The sequence below is a fragment of the Monodelphis domestica genome, chromosome 8 (assembly GCF_027887165.1).
Source record: "Monodelphis domestica isolate mMonDom1 chromosome 8, mMonDom1.pri, whole genome shotgun sequence".
Classification (NCBI taxonomy): domain Eukaryota; kingdom Metazoa; phylum Chordata; class Mammalia; order Didelphimorphia; family Didelphidae; genus Monodelphis; species Monodelphis domestica.
In genome coordinates this window covers 227,658,496-227,684,908 of record NC_077234.1, presented here as the reverse complement: position 1 = coordinate 227,684,908, position 26,413 = coordinate 227,658,496, and the positions used below count along the sequence as shown (strand labels likewise).

At 37.7% G+C, this 26,413-nt stretch overlaps 1 protein-coding gene across 6 annotated transcripts in view; it reads right to left on the bottom strand.

Moving 5' to 3' along the window:
- The window catches only part of TBL1X (transducin beta like 1 X-linked), a 364,349-nt gene extending 338,681 nt beyond the window's left edge, over positions 1 to 25,668 (bottom strand). For all 6 annotated transcript variants that reach the window (XM_056808017.1, XM_056808015.1, XM_056808018.1 and 3 more), the window contains exon 1: positions 24,759 to 25,668. The gene's annotated coding sequence lies outside the window, so the exon portion shown is untranslated. The remainder of the gene's footprint in view (positions 1 to 24,758) is intronic.
- Between the last annotated feature and the right edge of the window lie 745 nt (positions 25,669 to 26,413).

Genomic DNA, 26,413 nt, shown 5'->3' with positions numbered 1-26,413 from the left:
ACTTATTAGCTGGGTGACCCTGGAATCTCCATTTGCCTTAATCCACTGGAGATAGAAATGGAAAACCATTTCAGTGTCTTGGCCAAGAAAACAATGTGGTTTATGAAATCAGAAAGAGTCAAGCCCAACTCACTAACAGCAACACCATGCCATGTTATATTGTGTTCTATCAAATTACATATTAAAGACTGTTGGAAAGGTTCAGGAAAATGTGGGATTAAATCTCTAAGACATATCAGCTTGGGTGAATTTGGGCACATCACCCAGCCTCTTTCTCAAACTATACTGCAAAGTGATTCCTAATCTGCATTGATGAGTCACAGAGAATATCCTACACTTATGAAATCATAAGTCCTGTCCCTAACAAAAAAATAATAATTATAGAATAACATATGGAATATATAAAATATTTAGACTAAATAATGAATATAATATATAGAATATAACAAATATATTCTATATTATTTCTATAGAATATTTATGTAGTATAGAATATATAATAAATATATCTTATATCAATATATATAGAATATAGAGGATATATATAGATATAGAATAAATATATAATATTTATCTGGAATATATAATTAAACATATCACATAGAATATTTATCTAGAAAATCTAGAATAGACAATATATAATACTTATATCAAATATATAAGTATATATTCTACATAATAATTCTATAGAGAATTTACTTATAGATAATTCTATATGACTACTAAGTGTGCTGGGTGTTCAGAAAAGAGGTTATCAGGTTTGGAGACTAAAACAAGAGAAAAATACAAGAGCTGGGCAAAGTAGGATTTGATGGGATTTCATTTCCTCTAAGCATAAATATAAAATGAAAATGAGTTCACATAACCTTTGCATTTCAGTTTCATGTCTAGCTTCAAATGTTGCCTTCCTTTCTCCTCCTTCAGTTTCCCCCTGCAGTTCCCACTTCTCCGTTCATTCAAATGCAAAGAACAAAGAAAACACACGGAATCAATTAGAAGGTGACTACCTGCCAACCTGCACACTCCAATTTTTCATAGGCTTCTTAAAAGGTCACTCCTTGGGACCCAAAGCATAAATTCCAAGCGGCCACGTTTTCCCTTTTCAGGGAGACCTCCATGAAGAAACAACCTCAAGTTACAGGGTACTACAATTACATAGTTGTTTAATTATCATAATTTATAAAACATGTGCCTAAGTAAACCCCAAATTGGCACTGAAAGGGATAACAGGCAGCGCTTCAAACAGCCCATGAATGGGACGGAATGCCTATGGACATCAGTTGTAGCTGTCCATACATAAGAGTTGTTTGATTGTGTTTCAAGGTCAATTGTGTTATTTTAGTCGTTTTTCTCTTCTTCAAAAATAACCTCCTACAAAGAGGAAAGAGTGAGTCAGTTTGTTTCTACCCTTCTTAATTTCTTCCTCAGAAGTCCACATGATTGGTTATTTACTTACTATTAAACAAATAGACGTGTTTTTCATTTTTATTTAAATACATTCATTTTATCCATTTGTGGGCATCCCTTTGACCCCAGGCCGGCTGCTTACTTAGGCTTCTAGATACTAGACTATTCCATCCATGAATGTCCTTTCCTAACCCCGAACAAAGACTGGCTTCTAGATCAATCCAGGACTTGACTTTCACCTGAAAAAGTCTGGCCCATGCCTGGATTTTCCCTTTATCCAGAAAACCAGTATCACTCCACAGCCACAACTCAAGTCCAGTGTATTCTCTTGGGCAGCAGGACAGCCTTGAATCCCCCCCTAGGTGGACCCCAAACGGTCTCAGTACTTTAATCCACAAAGGGCCAGGAACACTTCCCCAGAAGTTTATGCCCCCATCCAGGGGCGCATCTGAAAGGAGTTTATTGTCATTTTTATCAATTCTGGAACAGAGGAAAGGACAAAAGCAACCTCTTCCTTAAACTATTAGAAAACAGTTTTCGATTTGGAACCCAGAACCCATTCTCACCCTTCCCTAACCCAACCTCCACAAGGCTGCCAAATTAACATTTCCAAAGAGCAGGTGGAGCCCCATCCCTCCCCCAAGCAAAAAAAATCTGAACTAAATTCTCAAGTCTTTTTCCATGAATTGTTAATGAAGCCAGATTTCCCTGGTACAATTGCTTTTTGGAACCTAAATGCAAAACTTTACATTTATCTTGTGAATTTTATTCTTTCTTTAGGTCCTTAATATATATAGCCTTCCATTCTGTGGATTCGGTCATTCTAAGTCTTCCCTAAATTTAGGGAGCTCAAGTCACCTATATTTCCTTCTCTGGCACCATCAATTTCACAGAAAAGCATTAAATAGAGCCCAGCCCAGGAAGAGACCACTCACTGAGCAGAACCAAAGTAAAGCTAACAACTTCAAGAGCAAAGCAGGCTTCTTCTTACATTTTTACAAACCTATTTGGAACTGCATCACCAAGTGCTTACAGCCTTTTTATTGTGGTTCTCTCTAGTCTCCCCATATAGACTTCAGGTGAAGCCAGGAATCCTATCTTCCCCCCTCATTTGGCCCACGTGAGGGGAAGAAGGCCCACCTGCATTTCCAATCCCAGTTTTACCAATGATTATCTCTGAGGACCTTCTAAGTGGGTCATTTTCATTGCTCTGGGCTTCAGGTTCTGCCTCTGGATGGGTGATCCCCAAGATCTCTTTACACTTATAAAATTCTAATAAATCTTGCAGACAGAAGCACCCACAAACTTCCACAGAAACCAAAGACTCCCCTACCCACCCTTCAACAAATAAATGTAAGCAGTTAAACTTAAAACTGGCAAACAGTCTTGATCAATGATACATGTAAAACCCAGTGGAATTGCTTGTTGGCCATAGGAGGGGGGAGGGAAGAAGGGAGGGAAAGAACATGAATCATGTAACCATGGGGGGAGGGGATCCTAAATTAATTAAATAAACAAACAAACAAAAAGCTTGCAAACAAAAACAAAAGGAACCCACAAGCCATAATCTAGACACTATTAGACTATGACTCAAGTTTCCCAAAATTTCAAGGACATTCAAGTTCAAATCTGGAGAATACCTTGAAGCAAAGATGGTAAAATAACATAAGAATTGACTAGAACTAGGGGGGAAAAAAGCATCCCACAAGCTATAATCTAAACACTATTAGAAATTGACTTAATTCTCCCAAAATTTCAAGGACTTACAAGTTCAAATCTGGGGAACAACTTGAAGCAAAGATGGTAAAATAACATAAGAATTGACTAGAACTAGAAAAAAAAAAAAGCATCCCACAAGCTATAATCTAAGCACTATTAGAAATTGACTTAATTCTCCCAAAATTTCAAGGACTTATAAATTCAAATCTGGGGAACAACCTGAAGCAAAGATGGTAAAATGAGACAAGAATTGAGGAGGACTACCTTATGGCAAAATCTAAAATATGGAAAAGAAAGTATAATGGAGGCAATAATTCATATAAATCCTCCGGGTTTTTTTTTTTTCATAACAATACTGGTAGGTTTTTTGTGTTGTTTTTTTTTTTAACTTGAGTAATGTTTTAATGTTGCGTGAACTGGGGGACAGGGGAAGTTTTTAACTTTTAAAAAGAATTCAAAACTGAATTCCCTCTCTCAATGCAAATTAACAACTATTCTAGCACTTAGAGTGTCACAGAGGTATGGAGCAGATTCTCTTGGTAACAAGGTGGAGTATGTGTCATTAGACAGTATGGAATAGAAGTTGGAAATGTCAATGATATAGACTGAATACGAAAAGTCAAGGAGAAAGATGGGGGGAGGGGGAGTCTTTAGCAATTCAAATATCATTTAGTAATCTCTGAAAGAGTAGCTTTGGGAGACTTTTGAGGCCAGGCCACAAGAGACTGAGGAGTTGACCGGTGATAAAGAAATAGAAACAATCTGTAGATGCCTTTTTCTAAGAGGAGGAAGAGATATAAAATGAGAGAATGAGTTTAGTATCACCAGGGCAGAGCTTCAATGGTCTAGAATTGTACAGTCTGAAACTAAAGTTAAACAGAATAACGAAGGAATGTTTTTGGTTTTTACTATTTTACATTTTGCTTGCAATTAAGTTCTATTATAACTGTGAAGTTGGAATACGATGCACAAATTTATTTTGAATGTTGATGCACTTTTGTGATGATTAATTTTAATTGCATAGTACTCCCTTTCCCTTCACCAGACATATAATACTTTAAGAAGAATCGGAATCATTATGCTTTTGACAATAATAGTTCCTCTCTCAACCTGGTTAGGTTTCCTTTCAACTTTATTTCTTTTTGAACAATAACAGTTCATTTGGTTTTAACTTTTACTCAAATGTTGAAGTAGCTTGAAGTAACCAAGACTCCTGCTATGCTCATTTTTGCACTCGATTTTCTTCAAGCATTTGTAGACTCAGAGCTGAAAGGAAACTCATAATTTGCAGACGTAACTGAGGCCAAGAGAGGTCAGCTCGTTAGTCAGAAGAGCCAACCGTGAGCCCCAACGTTTCCTGACTCCAATCTGTATAGGAGTGCGTCCATGCAGTCATACAGAGAACATCAATAATCATGACAACAAGCTTCTTTAGTTCTTTAAAGGTTTAAAAACACATTTCCCCGAGGCACACGCCTATACTGCTGTGCTAATAGAGAAGCCCCGTTCTAGAAAGCTTTAAAAAAGTGGCTACAATGTTCCCATCCTTTGCTCTAGAGAGCCTCCTCCTAGGCTTCGGCCTCAAAGAGATCAAAGGCAGAAAGAAAGGCTCTCCCTGTGCCTGACAGTCATAGCAGCACTTTCTGTAGCAGCAAAGAATGACAATTTCAGGAGATGCTGGATGATGAGGGCCTGAGAATAAGGAAATAATTTGGGAATAAGGCTTGTCCCCTAAAAACGAGGATTAGGAAGATTTCTGGGAAACACTAGAGGGTTATGTAAATTGACAAAGTATTCAAGGGAAAGAGGACAGAATAGGAAAATGGAATGCTTGACTCTGGAGAAGCAATTTTAAAATAAGTCTCCTTCCTTTTTGGAGATTAGGGAAGCTGGATGTAAAACATCTATACTGTCAGGTGTAGTTGACAAGTTGGTTCATTTTGCTGGACTGGTTTTTTGTTTTGTTTTGTTTTCCTTCTCCCTGAGGAAGGTAGGAAAAAGGCATTAGAAAAGCCAGGTGATCTAAAAACCAAAGATAAAATTAAAAAATAAAAGCCTTGTTTATTACTTTCTCTATTTTTATCCTCACAGATGAGAACAATGATAACCACTAATATTTATATAGCCAGGCACTGTGCTAAAGGTTTTTCAATTATAATCTCATTTGATCCTTCCAACCACCCTGAGAGGTAGGTGCTATTATTACCCTTAATTTTACATATTTTTACCCTTTACAGTTGAGGAAATTGAGGCAAACAGAGGTTACATTTAGTCTATATTATATTTAATATTTGTATGTATTATATTTATAAATTTTAAATGTGTTTTATATAGGCTATGTAAATGTGTGTTATATAATATATAAATATATTATATGTGATATATAATATATGAATACATGTAAATATATTCTATAAGTGATATGTAATATAATGTGTAAATATATCCTGTATAAATATATGATCTTTGTAAATATAACTATATGTAAATGTATGAATATATAATGTATAAATATAATCTATGAATATATAAATATATTATCTATGTAGTGTGTGAATATATAATGTGTAAATGTCATGTATAAGTGTATATATGATATGACTATATGTAAACGTATACATATAGAATATGTAAATATATAAATATATAATGTATAAATATATTTATATTCTAATTTAATTATATACATATAATATCATTTCATTAGAATATAAATATATTCTATTTCTATTATATACCTATTATCTATATAATTTATAGAATTATATATTTATATATTTATATATTATTATATTTTATATATTATTATATATATTTTATATTTTATTTTATATTTATTATATTATATTATATTATATATTTTATATATATTATATATATTATATATTATATAATATTATATTATTATATATAATATATATTATTATATTTTATGTAAATAATGTATATTACTTGTGTGTTTTATTTCTAACATATAAATACCTATATGTATATTTTGTATCTTAAAATTTTATATTATATTGCATATAATTATATCTATTAACTCCTTTGTAGACTTTTCTATCAATAAGCATTTTCAAGGGCTTGCTATGCATTAGCCACTGTGCTAAACTCTGGAGAGAGAAAGGCAAAAACTAGTTTCCTGCCCTCAAGGAGCTCATATTCACCTGCGAAGACAACCTGTTTTTAAACAAGAGGCAAATAAACAGAGCGAAGGTAAGCTTAGAAGAGGAAGGCTCTGTAGCAAACAGGCATCTGAGGAAGGTCTGCCACAACGCTGAAAGTTGAGCCGAGTCTAGAAGCCAGGAATTCTAAAACCAGAGAAGGGGGATGGATGGGGGCAGTGCAGCTTTCAAGGCTGGGGGGGAAGACAACGGGCTCCAGGGAGTGGAAACAGGAGATGGAGATATGAGAGGAAAAAGAAAAATAATATTCTATCTGGATCACAGAGTGAGTAGAAGGGAGTCAAGTGTGAAAAAACTGGAAAGGTCAGAAAGGGCTTTACATGCCAAGAATAAGAACGCTATATTGGATCTTGGAGTAATAGGGCGTGACTAAAGTTTGGGGAGTGGGGGTGCAGCGGGGGAGATGACATGGTCAAACCTGCACTTTAAGAAAATTATTTTGGCAGCCAAGTGGAGGATAGATTGGAGTGGAGAGACTGGAGGCAGGAAGACCAATTAGAGGACTACTGCAGGAGTCCAGCTGAGAGAGGTGATGAGCATCGAAACTAGGACAGTAGCTGTATAAGTGGTAAGACCAGTGGAATAATCAGGGCATTAAAATTCATCATCCTCCAGTATTCTCTCTCTCAGCCTCTCCTTTAAAAAAATTCACAGAAGTCGTCCAACAAGAGATAAACCCTTTTTGTTCACGCCACATTTCTGAAGCGGCTTTAAAACGGAGTCTAACTAAACGTAGAGTACTTCATCTATTGTCTGTGCATACTTAAATGAGGGCTAGAGAAGTGGAATAAAACATATTGACAAATATATTTCATACGTGTTTTACCAATTATCATTTGTAGGACTTTAAAGTCTTAAAAAAATGCATTTGGAGGACTTTAAAAGTATTGAGCTTCTCTGGGGATAAAAAGACAAAAGGCGTAAAAGTTTGAGTTGAAGAAATTCTATTCTATTTGTCTTCCCCTTCTTTTATAAGAGATGCCTTCTGGATATTACTGTAAAAGAAGCACGAGGAGAAGAATAAAGTTCAAGATAAATATCTCAGTTTACTAAAGTCTAAATGGATATATAAATCCTGACAAGTGTTAATGATATTTTGGCACGATGTGTCATGTCAATATATAGAAATGTACAAGTATTATTCCCTTTAGACTCTTTAATGTACTACACAAGTATCTCTGCATAATTTTAGATACATGCCGCTACAGCACAACTTTACTAGTCACAAAGGAAGAAACGGATCCCAATACCAAAGAATTCCACTCCCCAAAATAGAGGCAGACATTTCTAACCCTTTAAATAAAAAAACAAACATCATCTGAAAATTCCCCCCAAGAGGCTTGTGGTTGACAACTTTACCTTGAACAAATTTAAAGCCAAGAATCTAAGTTTGGAAGGTAATTCCTTCCTGTTCTTCTTCCTCCAGCAGGCATGTGGGCTGAATCATAAATGGTACTTTTACAATTATTTTCTACATGGTAACTCGAGGAAATACAGAATTAATTGCAAATATGGTTTTCTCCACAAAAAATAACATGCATTGACACAAAGAACCTATCAGAAGGTGGATTCAATGCAATTCAACAATTTGAGTGGCTACTCAATAAACAATAGTGTCAAAAATAAATAAATGAATGATTGAATGATTAAATAAATAAATGATAAGTGTCACTACTGAGGCGACCACAAACTGTGATACAAAACCTAGTGATACAAAAACCTAGAAAGAGCAAAGAGTCCCTGCCCTCAAGAAGTTTATATTCTATTAGGAAAAGCAATATAATGCAAAGTAAATTTGGAATATGTTCAAATTAAGACAATAATTCCACCAAGGAGAAAGAGAATATTAATGATGGGAGAACTATGAAAGGGCTCCTATAGGAAGTCAAAAAAGAACGGGGAGAAAACCAGAAACAAGTTTGGATTCCAGCTTTAACAAAATTGATCAATAATAGATTTCACCACTTTCTCATGTATATTTTTTAATTATTTATTTTTATTTTTTTATTATTTATAATTAATTATATACAATTAAATCATGTATATGAAAGTTGAACAAGTATTTAGTGAGCCTATTATTTTTGAGTCACAGCAATAGAGACCTGGAAATACAAAAACAAAGATAAAATTGTCCCTACTTTCAAAGTTTACATTCTATTGACTAAGTACTCCATCATTATTATCTCTCACCTCTTTGAATCTTCAAAAGAACCTTGGTACAAGGAGTGTTATGATCACTATGATATTATAGATATTATATATATATATAATACATATATATTATGTATGTAGAAACTGAGGCTTGGAGGTTAAGCAACTTGACCACAGGGTCACACGGATGCTAGATGTATCTGAAACAATATTAAAAAACAGAGCTGTTTCTAGAATCAAATTAAATAATATATGTAAATGCTTTGAAAGTCTTTGCAAGCTATATAAATGCTATTAGCTATCATAACTAATCCTTTCAAAAAAACTTTTTTAGTAAATAAAATAAGAAATAAAAAAACAAAATGATTGAATCTCATCCGAAACTAAAGTTCTCAAAGAACTCATTATAAACAACCAAAAATACTAGTCCACAGATACACAAGAAATCCGGAACAAAAGATAAAAGCTAAATAGCATTAGATTAGAGGAAGCAGATGCTTTCAAGGCATACCTCTCTCTCCTCCCAGAAAAAAATGCGATTAACAGTCTAATTTGTAAAGTGACAGAGGACAGCAGTTTGTGGGAAGCCGAGGAACAGTAAAGTAGCTGGGACCTCCCACCAAACTGGTGTAGAGTTGTCATTTTTTCCCCATCTCCGCCTTAATAACCATGATTAGAAGTCAAGTGGAAAGATTCCCTAAGGATACCACAAGCCGTCACTCCTTTCACCCTCAGCAGCCAGGGAAAGGGCCAGGAAGAGCCACTTCTCCCAGGGTCTCCCATTCCCCCAAATCACCTCCAATCCCTCCACTCCCTTCTCTTCTGGTTCCAGTTCATCTCTACCAGGGGTTCCAGACTTTGTGATTCTAATAGGTCACTAGATAAGGCACACAGTCTGAGAAGGTCCTAAACATACCTAAATCATTAGAGCAGTAATTTTTGTAATAGCAAAGGACTGTGCCCACCCATTGATGAACAGATTAATAAATTGTGATAGGGTGAATGAAATGGAATATTACTGCAGAATAACAAACAACAAATACAAAGAAAATGACAGAAACATGGAAAGACTTAAGAAATTGGGCAAAATGCACTAAGTTCTAGAACCAACGAATGAGTATGTCAGAAATAGAAATAATGGCAACAAAACAAATAAAATTCAATACCAAGATCATAAAGACAAGGTCTTATCCCAAAGAAGAGATAAAACCAGCCTCTACCCTGTCCTCCCTCCAATGGCTCCATTCCCACCCACCATCTTCTTTGCAGAGATGGAGCACTATGGGCATAGAACTCTGCATGTGATGTCAGCCTCGTTCACAGTCCATTAGTTTTCTTCTTTTTTTTCCCCTACTTTTTTATTCAGTTATAAAGCATTATTTTCTGGGAAGGAAAGGAAGAGGAGAAATAGATTTGATGCAAAAACAAAGACTATCAAAATCTATTTTTTTTTTTAATTTCACTAGTTAGCACCTTAGAAGGCTTTGCTCTTGACCTTCCACTACTGTCAACATATTAATGAATCTTCCTCCCTCAGGAACCCTTACTACCTCATACAATTAAGTGGTAGAGTAGACGGACAACTGGACTTGGAGTCAGGAAGGCTTGAATTCAAATTCTGAGACATTTCACTAGTTGCATGGCCTATTCTAGAACTGTTTTTCCACCCATATAATAGAATTATCAAATTCTATTATCAAAATCAAATGATCAAATAAAAGCATTAATTCATATCAAATCAAATCATATCAAATCAAAACACATTTAAAGTGAATAAACCTTAAAGCACTATATAAATGCTAACTCAAGATAAAGCTGATTAACCTCACTCTAAATTAATACAGAATTTTGGCTGAGCCTTTAATATACTTAAAAATACTTCTCTGGTTTTCCCTTCCTGCTTCATTGTTGTCCTTCAGGTGTTTCTCAGTGGTGTTAGGACTCTTCCTAACCCCATTTGGGATTTTCTTGACAAAGATACTGGAATGAATTGCCTTTTCCTTCTCCAGCTCATTTTACAGATGAAGAAACTGAGGCAAAGAGGGTTCAGTGACTTACTCAGGGTCACATCACTAGTTAAGAATCTGAGGCCAGATTTTAACTCAAGAAGCTTGGGCTTCCTGACTCCAGGCCCCACACCCTATCTACTGCACCACCTAGATTTGTTCCTTACTTCAATTGTTTGAAACCTATTTTCTCTTCTTTCAACCCAGTTGAACACCCCTCCCCCTGGCACTTAAAATAGATAACCTTTGCTCCTTCTTCGGGGAGGAAGCTGGTCTAGCATCCACTCCCAAAGGTCCTTCTCTGACCTTCCAACTCCCCATTCTCCCAATTTTTTTATTCTCTTCTCCCTAAAGAGGGGTTCTCCTTAGCCTTCTTCCCTTCTGCCTCTACATTATCTTCCTGGGCAATCTTACTTCTGCCATATTACCACTATTTGGGTGATGACACCCCAATCTTTACCTACATTCCTGAATGAAATCTCTCTGGACCTCCTTTATTCTATCTCCCAACCACCTTCGAATTATCCATCTACTCACCCCAATAAATTAAAAGCAAAAAGGATTCTTCAAAGGATTGTTGCCTCGTGGTTGGAAGGGACCTTGGAAAGCATCCACTCCCTGCGCCATCTTCCCCAACCCCATCCCAGTCTCAATCACCTAAGCAGAGTAGGCAGTAGAGAGCCCAGATCCAAACCAAGGTCCTCTTTTTGGGATCCAGGACTCTTCCACCATAGCGGGCCTTCTTCCCTCCACCATAACTGTTCCTGGTACCAGTGGCTGCCCCATTCACCCAACTCCCATGTTCTCTTTGATGCTTCCCTCTCCTTTACTTCTCTAAGCCATCATCCAACTGCTCAGGGATCCCAACGAGCTGAAGCATTGGCCTAATACACAATACCTTAGCAAGTTTAGAGTGAATGTTGATTTCTAAATTACTATTATTTTAAATTATTTATTAGTGATCTACTGCTCACCAGGGTATATAGGGTATAAATTATGAGGTTCTTGATAGATTTTTAGGACTTGGACCACTTTGGGAATCTGGTAAAGTTTCTAACCCCTTCTGTAAATAATGTTTTTAAATGCATTCAATAAAAGGATCACAAAGGAAATCAAAATGCACAGAGCACGGGTCTTAAAGTCAAGAGGACACGAGCGTGAATCCAGCCTCAAACATAAGCTCTGGGACCCTGGGCAAGTCCCTTTACCTTTGTCTGCTTCAATATCCTCACCTGGAAAATGGGGGCAATGATAGCACCTACCTTCCATCAAATGACTTTTTTGTGTTACAATTTTTTTTTTGGTATTACAAATATTTGTTCAGTATAATGAAAATACTTGTAACCCTTACAGTACTCTGTGAATACTGGCTATTATTATTAAATAGAATGATCAACATTTTAAAAAACCCTAGACCCCAGGTTAAAATCTTTATCTCAAGCTACTTACAGCTGAAATATTGCAAAGGATTCTGACAAGGGTTGTTGTGTCAATTGGTTTTCTGAACTTTTATATTTGTGTGTGTGTATTATATGTATATTTTATATATATGTTATATATATACATATATAACAAGTTCTATAGAGGACATTGGGGGGAAGGATTACAAAAAATACAATGATATTAAAAGAACAAAAGGAATTTTTAATATCTTATAAAACCTAAAGCTATATTGGACTCAGGAGGGAGGAAGAAAGAAGGGAGGGGAAGAAAAGGGAATATGTAAACATGGAAAAATATTTTTAAAATAAAAATTTTTTTTCAACCTAAAGCTACTTAAAAATTTCTGGACAACATTACCTTAAAAATATACCAATGACAAAAAATAATAGCTAGCATTAATTTAGTCTTCATGTGTTATCTCATTTGATGCTCACAACCCCCTGGGAGTACTATTATTGATTTTATCATCACCATTTTAGAGAAGAATAAAAGAGGCACATGGAAATTAAATGACTTGTCCAGGGTCAAAGAGTACATATCTAAAGCAAGATAAAAACTGAGTTCTTCCAGATTCTCAGTCCAGAATTTTATCAATGAAACAAAAGATTTAGCTTTCCTCAAAAGCATTCCCATTTCACCAAATAAGAGCTACCGGCCTGTTTGAAGTTGGAAATTCAATTTGTGCTATGATGAGAGACTCTGAATCCAAAGACTAGTCTTAATCGTTCTGGCAATGCCACAGTCAAATTTTAACCTGAAATTCCATTTCCCCATCTGTAAAATGAGGGTTTTGCTTGAAAATCCCTTCTAGCTCCAAAACTTTATGATTCTAGGACAAGAAATTGACATTTTAAAGAAAGTTTTCATAGACCAACAACAGGAACAAAATTCCATCTGGTCTCCAGAGTACCACTTGGGTCCTGCCACCATTTGCAATCAGACCTCCCCACAGAACTTGGCTCTTCATCTTACTCCGTTTGACCTTGGATCAATGGCTTCCCCCCTAAAATGAGAGGGCTCCAATCAATGACCTCTCAGGTTCCTTAGGCTAAGAGACACAAACATCTGTTGGAGCAGGAATACCCAACCACCAGATTGGGATCTATGAAGAGCCTTTGAAAGCCCTTGGAGTTATCTCCAAGCAAGAAGCAAATACCAGACCTCCCTCCGCTGGAGGTTTTTTCTGGAATTTGTCCTTCCCCCACACCACTGGGAAACTTTACTATCTTCCCTTCTTCTGTGGCAATCTCCAAGGATTTCTGAAAATAGAGCAACGTCTCTTCAAAACAAAACAGAGAAAATAGAAACTATCGCTCAATGGGTCACTGCCATGGATGGACAGAAGAGTTTTCAAAAGAGGAAAGTAAATGCTCCACATCCCTAAGGGGGAAATGTTCAAATCATTCCTAACAGAGGAAAAGAAAAACAAAACAATTCTGAAATATCACCTCCCACCTTCTTATGGACGAGGAGGACAGATGTTGGAGGGGATGGGGAAAGACAGGCACAACACCGTGCTAAGGGTAGAACTCTGAAGCGGTCTAAGGGAACGGTGCTCAAGAAAACAACTGGGAATTTTATCCTTTTTTTTAAAAATCACTTGAGTGTAATTAAGTACAACAGATGCAAAGAGACAGCTACTAAGCAGACAGCCCAAGGAGGTAAATGGTAGAAAGGCTCCATATAGATCAAAATATTTATAACAGCATTTTTTTAAAAATAGCAAAGAAGTGTCAGTAAGGAAGGCGAAGACAGAGAGAGAAAGAGCTGGGGAGCTTTGGGACATTGTTGAGCCATAAGAAATCACAGATATCAGGCGTTTTGATCAATGTGAGAAGGCTTGAATGGACTCAAAGTAAGCAGAATTGAGAGAACACTGTACATAAGGATCACAAAAAGAGAACCAAGAACACCCTGAAAGACTTCAGGACTCTGATCAGATTGCAGAGGAATTGATGGAGTTTGTTGCCTGTGGGGAAAGAGGCGATGGATGAAAGGGGCAGGAAGAAGCATCTTTGGAGACCTGACCAATTATTTTGCTTGACTATAAAAAAAGATTCTAAAGGGGGAAGAGGGAAAGTAGGAGTAACTTTTTTTTAAAAGAGCACCAATAAGACATTTTTCATAAAAGGAAAAGAAAAATACAATCAAGTGTTTAACTTCAGAGTCTGATGAAAATCAAGCCAAAAGAGGCAAAACCCAAAAAAGTCCCCTCTATCCAAAACCACTTTAACCTCAGTTATTTACATCTGTAGAATGGGGATGATAATAACTGTACAATACCTACCTCAAGAGGCTGTTAAAATCAAGTGAGACACATCCTTTTCATAGGAGTTGTTTCTCCTAGAAAGGTTTTTCAAGTACTCTGCTACATAAGAATCCCTGGAAATGTCCTAAACTGGCATAAAATCAGTGGTGTGTTTTATAAATATAGATGTAAGAATTTTTAAAAGCCAAATTACGATTTGGACAAAACAGTATCCTTTCATTGATCTCTACTGTCATAAAATGATCATCACGGTCTTAAAGTACAAAACTGAAAACGTTTGAGTTTTATTAGATGACAGAATCTGCAGCACAGCTGTATTAGGGTTGGGGATTAAATTGTAAATGATAACAGGTCACTGCAAGCATAAGAAGTCGAACTCTCTAGAAATGCATTCTCTCCTTTGCTGATTTTCCTAAATAAAAAATAAATCTTTAAAGCAATGGATTTTTGTCAAAGGCAAAGAGAAACTGCAAATTACATTTATATTTGTAAAACACACCACTGTGTGATCTGAACAACAGACTTATACTACAGTCTCAGTTTCTCAACAGTAAAGTAGAAACCATAATAATAATGATAAGTGGGAGGGTTATAATGGACTTGGTGGAGACCTGCAATTGCTTCCAAATTACCCTGAAATACAAATGTAAAATAATAGCTAATATTTCTTAACTTTTTTCAAGCTCTTAGAACTACTTCTTACAAGGTTTCATTGTGTTGGCAGTATTTGCTTACAGGGAATTAATAAAATAGCACAGTGCTGTCACAGGCAATAAAGCCTTATTTATCCATAATCCAATCAGAAAACTCAAAAAGACCTAGAATGTTTTCAGTGTTACACAATATCTTTGGATTCATTTTAATAATTAAAGCTTATAGGGTCCTAAACTTCAGAATCATCAAAAGTCCAAACTATATGCAGAATAATTTTATTACCAAACAATCTTCATTTGTTGAGAACACTAAATATTGTACCTAAAATAATCTTTACTTTTGCCCAGAAAATAAGATTTCATTTCCTTAAAAAAAAGTGATCACTACATTGAAATCATAATGCAAGGCAAAATTGGAATATTACAACATGAGCAACAGTTTATTTGGCATCGCTATTTATAAAACCTGTTACAATAAGGAATCAATTTGACATTTAAAATTGATCATTTCTTGACTATAAGTTGGAAGGGAAATGAGGAGTGAAGAATAACTCAGACAGTTCTTGCAAAAGACAAATACCTTAAGACTAAAATGATTCATTAATACATATATGGATTATTAACCTGGGATCCATAAGCTTTTTTTTTAATTTAGATAATTATTTTGACATAATTGATTTCCTTTGTAATCCTATGTATTTTATTTTATGCATTTAAAAAACATGTGTGTAGCATAGTGGTGCAAGGCCTGATCTCACACACTTCCTAGCTGTGTGACCCTGGCCAAGTCACTTAATCCTGTTGGCCTCAGTTTCCTCATCTGTAAAATGACCTGGAGAAGAAAATGGTAAACCACTCCAGTATCTTTGCCAAGAAAATCCTGAATAGGGTCACAAAGAGTTTGACATAACTGAAAAAAATGACAGCACAACAAAAATGTTCTGAGACAGGGTCCATGAGCCAAGGGGGTCTATAGCAAGTCACAAATCCCTGGCAATAAAAGCTCCCATATGCTTCTTAGCCAAATAACTGGAATTAAGCTAGATCAATCACCTCCTTTTTGGTTCCATGGAGTAAATTCAGCATGCCTTGGAAACTATATTTTATATATTCTATATAACTAATATATCCTACATATATTCCATATATAGCTAATATAGTCTATATCTTGTATATCTAACATGTTATATAGATTTAATATATTCTATATCTAATATGTTCTATATATGTAATAGTCTGTATATCTAATAGATTCTGCATATAGCTAATATAGTCTATATAGTTAACATATTATATAATGTATTCTATATGTCTAATACATTCTATATATTATCTATATATGTAATATAGTCTATATATTTAATATATTCTTTATATATCTAATATATTCTATATACTAGAAATATATACTATATTTCTAAGTAGATGAGTTGAATATGTCTTATTTCAATGTCTTATTGTAGAAAAGAAGTGGACCGGAGTTCCCTAAAGCTATGGCAGCAGAATACACACTTTAGCAAATTCTGCCAATCTAAAAAGGTTTCCCCTATGAGTCCAGTGATTAATAATGTCTATTGAGCAAAGGCTAACTAAGGCTATCATTCAAAGACTGCCTAAGCAGAGAGACAGGCAGCCTCATCACCAGGTTGACTATTGTGATAATAAATTCATCTACTAAAGTCATTTTATGAAATTCATGTACTAAATTAATTTTATTCATTAAATTCATCTACAAAATTAGAGGGTCAACAGGAAAGGAAGTATACTCACAAGAGTGAAATTGAAGCTGAAATTGAACATATGAGTAGCACCAGGTCAGGTGGAGCCAACATGTATCAGAATTCTATCAAAATAAATTGTCCTTAGACTGAGCTAACATGTATTCCCCTCAAGTCCCATGTGGAAAAGGGGAATTAAGGGTTTAGTGAGAACAGCCCCATTGGGTGAAAAACTTCTCCCTCCTCTTTAGAGTGTCTGTAATGAAATGTACACATAAAAGCAAGGGCCAGTTCTGGTCTATATTTCAATCTAAATTTCAGGATTCCAGTTCCACAGGAAGTAAAGGAGCCAGACCTGAAACAGCTTTCGCAGACACTGCCAGCCTCAAAAATCATGGCATTAATGGCTTTCCCTGCTTCCTCAGCCTTCCTGGCCATCCCATTTAGCCTGGTTGTCTGAAATGTGGTGAGAACAAATGTGGATGCCACCACGGGCCAAACTTAGCCAAGAAGTTCACTGGGTCCGCCAGGGAACTTGAATTTTGGGTTGTCTGGGTAAACAACAGAAAGGTAACAGCCCAGTGTTTCTGGCTATTTCTTAAAATTAGGAAATACCAAAGTAACCAAATATTGACCCAGTGTAATGGCTTATGAGGATTCCACTGAAGCCCAGAGGACAAATGCGCCCAAAAAACAAATTAAATACCTGATTAGGATCATGGATTTAGAGCTAGAAGTCCAACTCCCTAACTTTTTACAGCTGAGTAAACTGAGGCAAAACGAGGGCAAGTGATTTACCCACAGCTACACATCTAGTGAGCGTTGGACACAGGTTCTGAATTCAAGTCTTCCCCACATTTTGTGCTCAATTCACTGTCCCAACCAGCTTGGAAAGTTTCTTTTAAATTGATTAATTTTGCATCAAAGCAGAATCCATCCATTCTGTTCTGTCCTTTCCTTCCCATCTTAAACCACCTTTATGGACCAGCGAAAATCCCTGAAAAGTTCACAGGCATCTCCTCTCCAAAATGTCATTCACATCTAGTGTCTGCTGCAACCAATTGGCACCCTTGATATATATTTTATATTCCTAAATATCACTCAATGAGCTTCTGTCTCCAAAGTGCCCTTATCAAATGTGTCCCTCACAGTGCCAAACAATATTGGTGGAATACGCCGCTCAACTCCAAAGCAAAGTAGAAGGAAGACAGTGAAAAGGAGAAGCATCATTCACTGCCCTGCCATCGGGAATCTCTCCCCTAATCTTTGTACCCGTAAGAAAATATTTTTAAATATTTAGATACCCCCCCACTCTACCTATCAATCAGGAATCTTTTGTACCTTTTCTTGAGTACTCAATATTTAGATACTCTTTTCCTTATTCTCCCCTTCAATCAGGAATCTCTTAATCCTAGTACCTTTTTTAAAAATTATTTAATATTTAGATACACTTTTTCTCACTCCAACTTCCAATCAGGAATCTCTTCCTTAATTTTTGTACTTTTTTCCTCACTCTACTTTTCAATCAGGAATTTCTTCCCTTAATCTTTGTACTCCCCCTTTTTTTTAGTGTGTAGATACTTCTTTCCTCACTCTCCCCTTCAATCAGGAATCTCTTCCCCTAATCTTTGTACCCCCTTTTTTAGTACTTCTTTCCTCCTTCCCCTTCAGTCAGGAATCTCTTCCCCTAATCTTGGTATCCCTTTAATACTTCTTTCCTCACTCCCCTTCAATCAAAAATCTCTTCCCCTAATCTTTGTACCCCCTTTTTTAGTATTTCTTTCCTCACTCTTTCTTTCAAGCAGGAATCTCTTCCCCATATCTTTGTACCCCCTTTTTTAGTATTTCTTTCCTCACTCCTCTTCAATCAGGAATCTCTTCCCCTAATCTTGGTACCCCCTTTTTTAGTATTTCTTTCCTCACTCTTTCCTTCAAGCAGGAATCTCTTCCCCATATCTTTGTACCCCCTTTTTTAGTACTTCTTTCCTCACTCTCCCCTTCAATCAGGAATCTCTTCCCCTAATCTTTGTACTCCCTTTTTTAGTATGTAGATACTTCTTTCCTCACTCTTCCCTTCAGTCAGGAATCTCTTCCCTTCATCTTTGTGCCATCTTTAAAAAAAATTTACTTTTTTCCCTTACTTTCCATAAGAAATGACTCAAAAAGCAAAATGTAAAACTTCCTTTAAAAAAATAACAATATTTTCCTTTATTTTACTCTTTTAAGTCTTTCAAGTGCTCTTTGAGTATTCTCCCCACATTTGGGGGAGGTTCCCAATGAGTATTATGATCATGATGACCAAGGAAGGAACATAACCCTTTTTAAGTCAAGCTCCATGGCACAAAAGTGATGTTGGGAGTGAATTCCTTGGGTTACGTCTTTCCCCTGAGAGTCTGAAACTCTCTCTCTCTCAGACCATGTGTAATCTTTTCCCTTTCCAAACATATTGACTTTTCAATTCTCTTCCCACATTTAGTTTTGATTTTTGTTATTTCATTTGATCCAGTTTGGTCAACTGGGCCATGGGGTAGAGACCTATAAACAGTGGCAAGGAGAAGGGGAAGGAGAGAAGCTAAGGGAAAAAAATATAATGTCCATATTCTGGCTGTAAAGAGGTCAGCTATTTCCTTCACACTAAAAATAGTCATGTTAAAAAATGTTTATCTTTCCAACTTAAAAAAAAAAAAGCATAGTTTACAAAAATTATTTTCATCTTGCTTCCTGATTAAAACTTTTTTTTTAATGTACTTGGTCGTGAAAGATAAACAGACTACTGTCCATATTGTACATTTAGTTTTTGAAGAGGAAAGATAATTTTTAAAAAATCACAACAGAGATGTTCCTTCCTTCTATTACACAAAATCATTTATTATCACTCAACAGCAGGCTTCAATGCCACACAAACATCTGTGTAAAAAAACCACATCTCCAGCAGGAATCTTACCACCACTTAGAAATACAAAAAGTAGGGCAGCCCAGAATCTGGAGTTTTAATTGTTTTCCTCCCAGGGAGGAAACTGGGATAGATTCTTCCAGTATAACCTCAAGATCCATGTGTTGGTTAAAGGCTCAGAATACATCTGAAGACTTACAGTTATCACTCAACAGTGATCCATCCTCTGTCTCCCTGGAGGAGGGAATTCCTGGTCTTTAACAGATTTCTGGCTACTTTCTGTCAAAGCTTAATAGAGAGAATATTAGACCCTTGGGTCAGTGAATATGTGGAACAAAGTATGGATTTATCTTTCACTATCATCATTTAAAAATTAAATGTCTATTATACAATTATTTTAATTATTTTTCAAAGCCATAAAGTTATTCAAAAGACCCAGAAACAAAGTGTATAGTGGCAAACTGACTTACAATTTTTTTTTTACCCTGAGCACACTTAACTATGAATCAATCACCTTTTTTAACAAGGAAAGGTCCTGACATTAACAACAACAACAACAAATCATAATGAATCTTAAGCACTTTGGAAGACTTCCATTGGGACCAGAGATGGAGAGAGGGCTGTACATTAGAATTTATGCCAAAGTTCATCTTTCTGCATTCAAGTTAAAAAAGGTTTTATCAAAGTCCAGCTTTCATCTAGAAAAAAAGGGAGGAAAACTTTGACCTCTTACCCAGAACAATAAAAACTGAACCCAAAGAGTCTACTTCCCTTTAAGTAGTACTAAATATTTTTCCAGTCATTTTCATATTTATTATCTCATTTCATGTTTTTGAAAATGCTGAAAGGGGGCAGCTAGGTATCGAGTCCCTTAATCCCAACTACCTCGCCCTTGCCCCATCCACAGATAATTTGTATCAATTCTAAGACAGAAGGGTTTTTTTTTTTTAATAATTTTTACAGAAAAGGTTGAACAAGGATGATTAGCCCCATTTTACAGATTAGCAAAAAAAGAGTAATTTATAGTTAGTGTATGTAGATACTCTTTGTACTATTCTCCCAAGGTGTTCTAGAACCAAAGCTGATTTACAATTGGCAAATTAGATATCCATTAACATAAAGAACTAAAATGACTGTTTTTATTTCTGGTTGAACTGCTTAGATAAATAAATGGAGAAATCGCCATGTAACTGATTTCAAATTCTGCATAAGGACAGGGAAAAATACTCACACACACACATACATAATGCAAAGTCTACTTGGTAACTCTCCAACTTGGATGGACTTAGAGGAGACGATATGGACCAATTGTAGACTCTACCATCCACCATCGACCGTGAGTAGATGGTATGACCTTTTCAGCCTCAGTTTCCACAGATGTGAAATGGAGATAGCATCACATGGGGGGGGGGGGGCGCTTAGTAAATTACAAAATTCAATGAATGGGACCCACCATCACTCATTCAGAGTACTTTACACTTTATAAATTGCTTTCCTCATCATGAATAAGGAAAACACTAAGAAGGAAGAGATCTACTGAAACACAGGTTCTCACTGGGTTCTCAAAGACTAGACTGACAAAGCACAACCTCCCTTCCTCTAGGATGGAAAGGCTTGGGGAAATAGTCCCCAGCCAAGGATGGGCATAACCTGTACTTAAGGCCAAAATATTTTTCAGATTTTGTAAAAATGGAAGTCTAGGGTTCAAATCTCCATTTTTACAATTTTCATATGGTAATGGTTTTTTTGGAAAATAGATCAATCTATAAATATTTATTCATTAAGCATCTACTATGTCCTAGATAGGGGAGATACAATGACCAAAATGAACGGTTCACGTACAAGATAATAAATAGCACACGCATATATGTGATGATATATTCAAAATGAACTGGAAATGTAGAGAGAATATAAAAAATGCTATGCATTCAGATGTTTTTCAATGAATTCCTATTTTATTCATTGCAATAGTACCTATTTTTTAAAAATAGTAGTACCTATATGTGTAAGACCAATTTATTTATAAATAAATGTATATATTTATTCATTTAATTTACTATTGTTATATATTAATAAAATTTAATATATTTATAAATGTTATATTCCTACATGTATTATATAGAATGCATATTATATGCATTATATAATATATATTATTTATTCATCTATATTTTATTCAATTTATATACTTATTCAACCCATATATTCAAAGTTAGAGCATTTATTCAATCTATAGAAAGTTTGGTTATTTATTGTACATCTATTGTCAGGGAATATATTTTGTTGGCTGTAAATAAAGAACAACATGGCGAAGGGCACATCCTTTGCCTCTCCAAGTCTAGGGAGCTTTTTGCCTAGCAGTTGGGACCAAGTGGCTTCCAAGAAAGTCCAGCGATGGGCAAAGGACTGGGGGGCTAAGAATGCCATTTAGCTAAATTTGGGGAGCCCAAGCAATTTATAAACCTACTAGGGTTTGCCCTCCATGTCCCCCCCCTGAAGCCATCACAGATCCAAGTAGGAGGATTCTATTTTATTCCCCCTTTGCTGATGGGACTGACTTATTGTGACAGCTGAATCGTGGCCAGTTTGGGACGGGGCTCTGGGTCCAGTCGGGGTGTCTTGCTGGGGTTCTGATGGCTTTTGAGGGAAAGAGCTGTGAGGAGGAAGGAGCCACTAGGAACAGAATCCAGGCTAGGCAGCCAGCCAAAGGAGGGAACTCTTCTGGGTGGCTTCACTATAGGGTAAACTAGAAGGATTCAAAAGAAGTTAAAAGTGGTTGGAAGTTACTCCAGAGAGGGAGAGGGCCAACTAATCAAATTACCCACTCTAGAGTTTCCTCTGGTCTTCATTGTTGGGATTATGGTATTCATGATGGAGCCCAGAGTGGAGTGAAAAATCAAGGAGGACCCAAGCAGGACAGGAAAGCTTGTGCCTTGGAGGAAGAGCCCTGAGGGCAAGGAGAGCCTTCCAAGGTCCAGAACAGCCCACCGGAGGGGCCCCATTCATTCACAAAAGTTCCCAGAGTGGAGGACACAGTCTGCTGACCCCTTTCTTTTCAAAGAAATCAATTTCCTCCTACCTAGATCGGGGTGACTTTCATAAGGGGCAAAAACATTTAAATAATGTTATGAAATATTTTACATCCACTTTCTTCTCCAAATGATCTTTCAGAAGGCGTCTGGGCTCCTGAAGGCTTGTTTGGGGGCAAATCTCTTCCCAGGTGAACCCTCGGGGCACACGCAGGACGCCCGTGACACCCCTGAGGCCTAAACACACGCGGGACAGCGAGATAAAACTTACCATGTTTGTCCCACAGGTGTGTGAAGTTTCCAAGTGTGGGCAAGTGATCAGTTAGGTTCAAGGAAAGGATCTGTGCCCAGTCAGCCCCCTCCAGGGGGGAGGGGGGTTATTATCACCCTACGTTGTCTATATACCCAGTTGTAAATTTCCCCTGAAATATACATTATCTAGTCAATTTTGCATCTCAAAATAATGAGCATATTAAAGTCCTCATTATCTCACACTATATCGACTGTGTGTGCATGTTTGTTGTTGGTTTTTTCCTAATGCTAGTAGGTCCTAAGATAGCTGCACACCCTGTGGTTTGTAAAAAATAATGAAGGGCCGTGGCCTTTTTGGAAGGTAAGTACACATGGCCCGGGAGAAAGGTTTCTCTCGCCCTCCCCCTCAGCTCGGTCGCTATGCCCCTCCCCCTTTCAGGTTAAAAGTGAGTTCTGGTGCCTGCAGGAAAAGAAAAATATCATGTAATAAGGGGGGGAGGGGGGAGCCTTTGTAGAAATTAAGAAATATTTCACGGATCGGATCGGAGTTTGTTTCTGTCCCCCTCCCTCACACACACCCCCAACAGTGTTATTGACTTGAAATGCAATCCCCAGACGTCTAACTTTTAGTATTTTCACAGCAATAATGGCTTAGAGACTAGAATAATATGCTATTAAACAGGTCCGGCGTGGGGGGGGGGGGGCAGCCTCCTCTCCCAGGCCCCCTCCCCTCCCCCGCCCCCAGGATGGGTGAAAGGAAACCCTAGGAAGTCAGATATCAAAATGACTGGCCGGATCCCAACCGTCCCAAAGTAGCAAAGCGGAGAAATCGGCAAGCCGTGAGTGCAGGAGTTGCTGGGACGGAGGCAGGCAGTCCCAGGCTTGGGAAGCCGAGGGTGTCTCCGGGGCGAGCCCACCCTTTGGGAAGGGGGTGGCGATTCCGGCGGCGGGGGCCCTGAAATGCACAACTCCAGCGAGTCCTCTTGTGCCATTAACAACGTAAGCAACAGGTCTGCAATTTTGTTTTCTGGTGAAGTGGGCAACCTCCGGCACACACTTTAATAAAAGCCACCCTCCATCTATTTCATAACATTGAGCACTGTTCCCACTAGTTTGCTGAAGGGGGAGGGGAAGAGTGGCTTTCAAGTTACTTGACAAGTACGGCGAATTGTGCTTCAAAAAACACACAGACATGCACACCCACGAACTTATTTAACTCCTTGGAGTTCCACTTTGATCCATTTTCTCGAGTGTAATTCCAATCCTTGCTGTAGCTAATACTGTAGATGAATGGGATTCCCCTCCCCCACCCTGGGCTGGTGGAAATTCCACACCATCTGCAATGTGAATACCTTACATTTAGCAGTTTTCCCAATTAAAAATACAGCCCCTGAAAGCCAAGTGATTATTCCAAAAACTCTGCTCCAAACTTATTGATCTTTCTTTTCCAGCCCAAAACAAAGACGGGGAGAAGGGGGGGAGGGAAAAAAAAGCCAGTCTCAGGAGCACTTCAGGAGCTAACACATTTTGTTATTGTTCAAAAGCCTTAAAAATTTCACCACCGTCTCCAAACCTAAGCCAACAATCACAAAATAATCACAATTATAAGCCTTTCCTTGGAGAAAGCCAGCCACTTTTGTCCAGATGATTTAAGACAACAAAACCACATAACACACACTATAGATACTCAAGAGCAAAACGTGGGGAATCCTAGGAGAAACAGAGCCATAAATCCATTGGGGGGTGGGGGGGTGGGACGAGCAAAATAAATAAATAATAACCACCACCAAAAAAAAAGAAAAAAAAAAGAACCCGGGGAAGTCTGTTGCATGGGGGGGGGGGGGAGGCATGGCAAGCAGGGGCCAGTTGATCAGAAAATTGCAATACACACACACATATATACACACACACTCCACCTCCCTTCCCCCTCTCTCCCTCTCCCTCTCTCTATCTCTGTCTCTCACTCACTCTGTCTCTTTCTCCCCCCTCCCCAAAAAGGTCTAAGTGATGAATAATCAGCCCTCCAAACTCACCTCACTCCAAGTATATTAAAGGCAATGCTTTTCACTCCTGGAAGCAGCGGGGTAAAAGCCTCAACTTCTGTTGGAAACACACAAGACTTTTCTTTCACTTGCTGTACATGGTGTAACTCTTCTTTTTTTCCAAGGTCCCAGCAAGCGTTAAAGGAGACTGTAAATCCCAACTCTCCCCCCTCCCCCTCCTCTTCCTCCTCCTCCTCCTCCTCCCCCCTCTGCACACACCGAAATGCAAAGGAAGTCCCAGAGAGTGGGAAGAGGAAAATGGAAAGTTTTTTTTTTTGGTTTGGGTTTTTTTTTTTTTGGGTGCGGAATGGCGGTCAGGAGGTGCTGCTGCTTGGCTGCTTGCGGCTCACTAATTCATTAGCAGAGTTAGTGTTTGATGTGTGTCTGTGTGTGTGTGTCTGTGTGTACGAGGTGAGGGGTGGGGGTGGGGAGAGGGAGGGAGGGAGGGAGAGAGAGAGGGGGAGAGAGACAGAGAGAGAGAGAGAGACAGAGAAGAGGGTGAGGGTGGAGAGGGAGACAGAAACAGAAGCAGCTACCCCTCGGAAAGAGAAAAGAGACAAGAGATCCACACTGAGACTGAGACAGAGACAGTCAGCGAGTGACCTCCTAGGGGGAAAAAAAATCCAGCACGCTGACCTGAACTAGGCAAAGAAGGGGTGGGGTGGGGAACCACCTTTTTTTTTTCCCTATTGCACACACACCCTCTCCAAAATGCAACCCCTCCCCCCTCCTGCAAAAAAAAAAGAAAGAAAGAAAAAGAAACTTAAACCACAACTAGACAAGAACCCAGCCAATCACCACCCCACCCCGGGGGGTGGGGGGAGGGCAAAAATAGAAAAAAATAAAATAATTCCCAACTATCCTAACACAGCCAGCATTTAGATTGTTCCCTTCTAAAATTCGGCTGCTTGAAAACACCTCCCCTCCCCCTCGTTTGAAAAAATATATATGAGCTCTGTTGTGTGCAGTTTTGCAAAATAAGCCCGGGTGGATGAGCAATAGTGTGTACATATGTGGATGAAATAAGGCATATATGCATATGGAAGGGGGTTCTGGGAGAGGAAGGTTGTGGGGCTGGTGTTGTTATTGTTGTTGTTGTTGCTGCTGCTGCTGCTCCTAGGGTGGAAAGGCGTTCCAGCCTCCACACTGGTTTGCATTATCTTCTCCAGGTTTCAGATAGTTATTTACAAAGTATTTTTCTTTCTCCTGGTTTACTTTACACAGATCTAACTCCCCAATTCTAGGGCTCTCTCTCTCCCTCCTCCAAGCATGGGGCACTCACCTAGCCCTTGTGAGTTTAATCCAATTAAACAAATACTCCAAAATACATTGGGGGGGGGGTTGCCTGGATCCTACATTTTCAGGACGGTGGGGTGGTCTGGTTTGGCTTTGGGGGAGGGGGAGGGGAGGGTGGTAAGCCTTGTAATAAGTGGCTAGTACTGTACTTAGCAATCCACAGCATTACCTTATTTGATCTATTTGTCTGCGAGAAGAGAAAAATCGTTACTTTGGACGGGGCAGGTCCCTTATCAAAAATGTAAACATGAAAAATGCAAATGCCATCGTAGTATTATCAATCACGAAGGATGCAAAACGATTGTGTCTACACCATCATTAGAACACATCAAAAATATAGACTTACACAG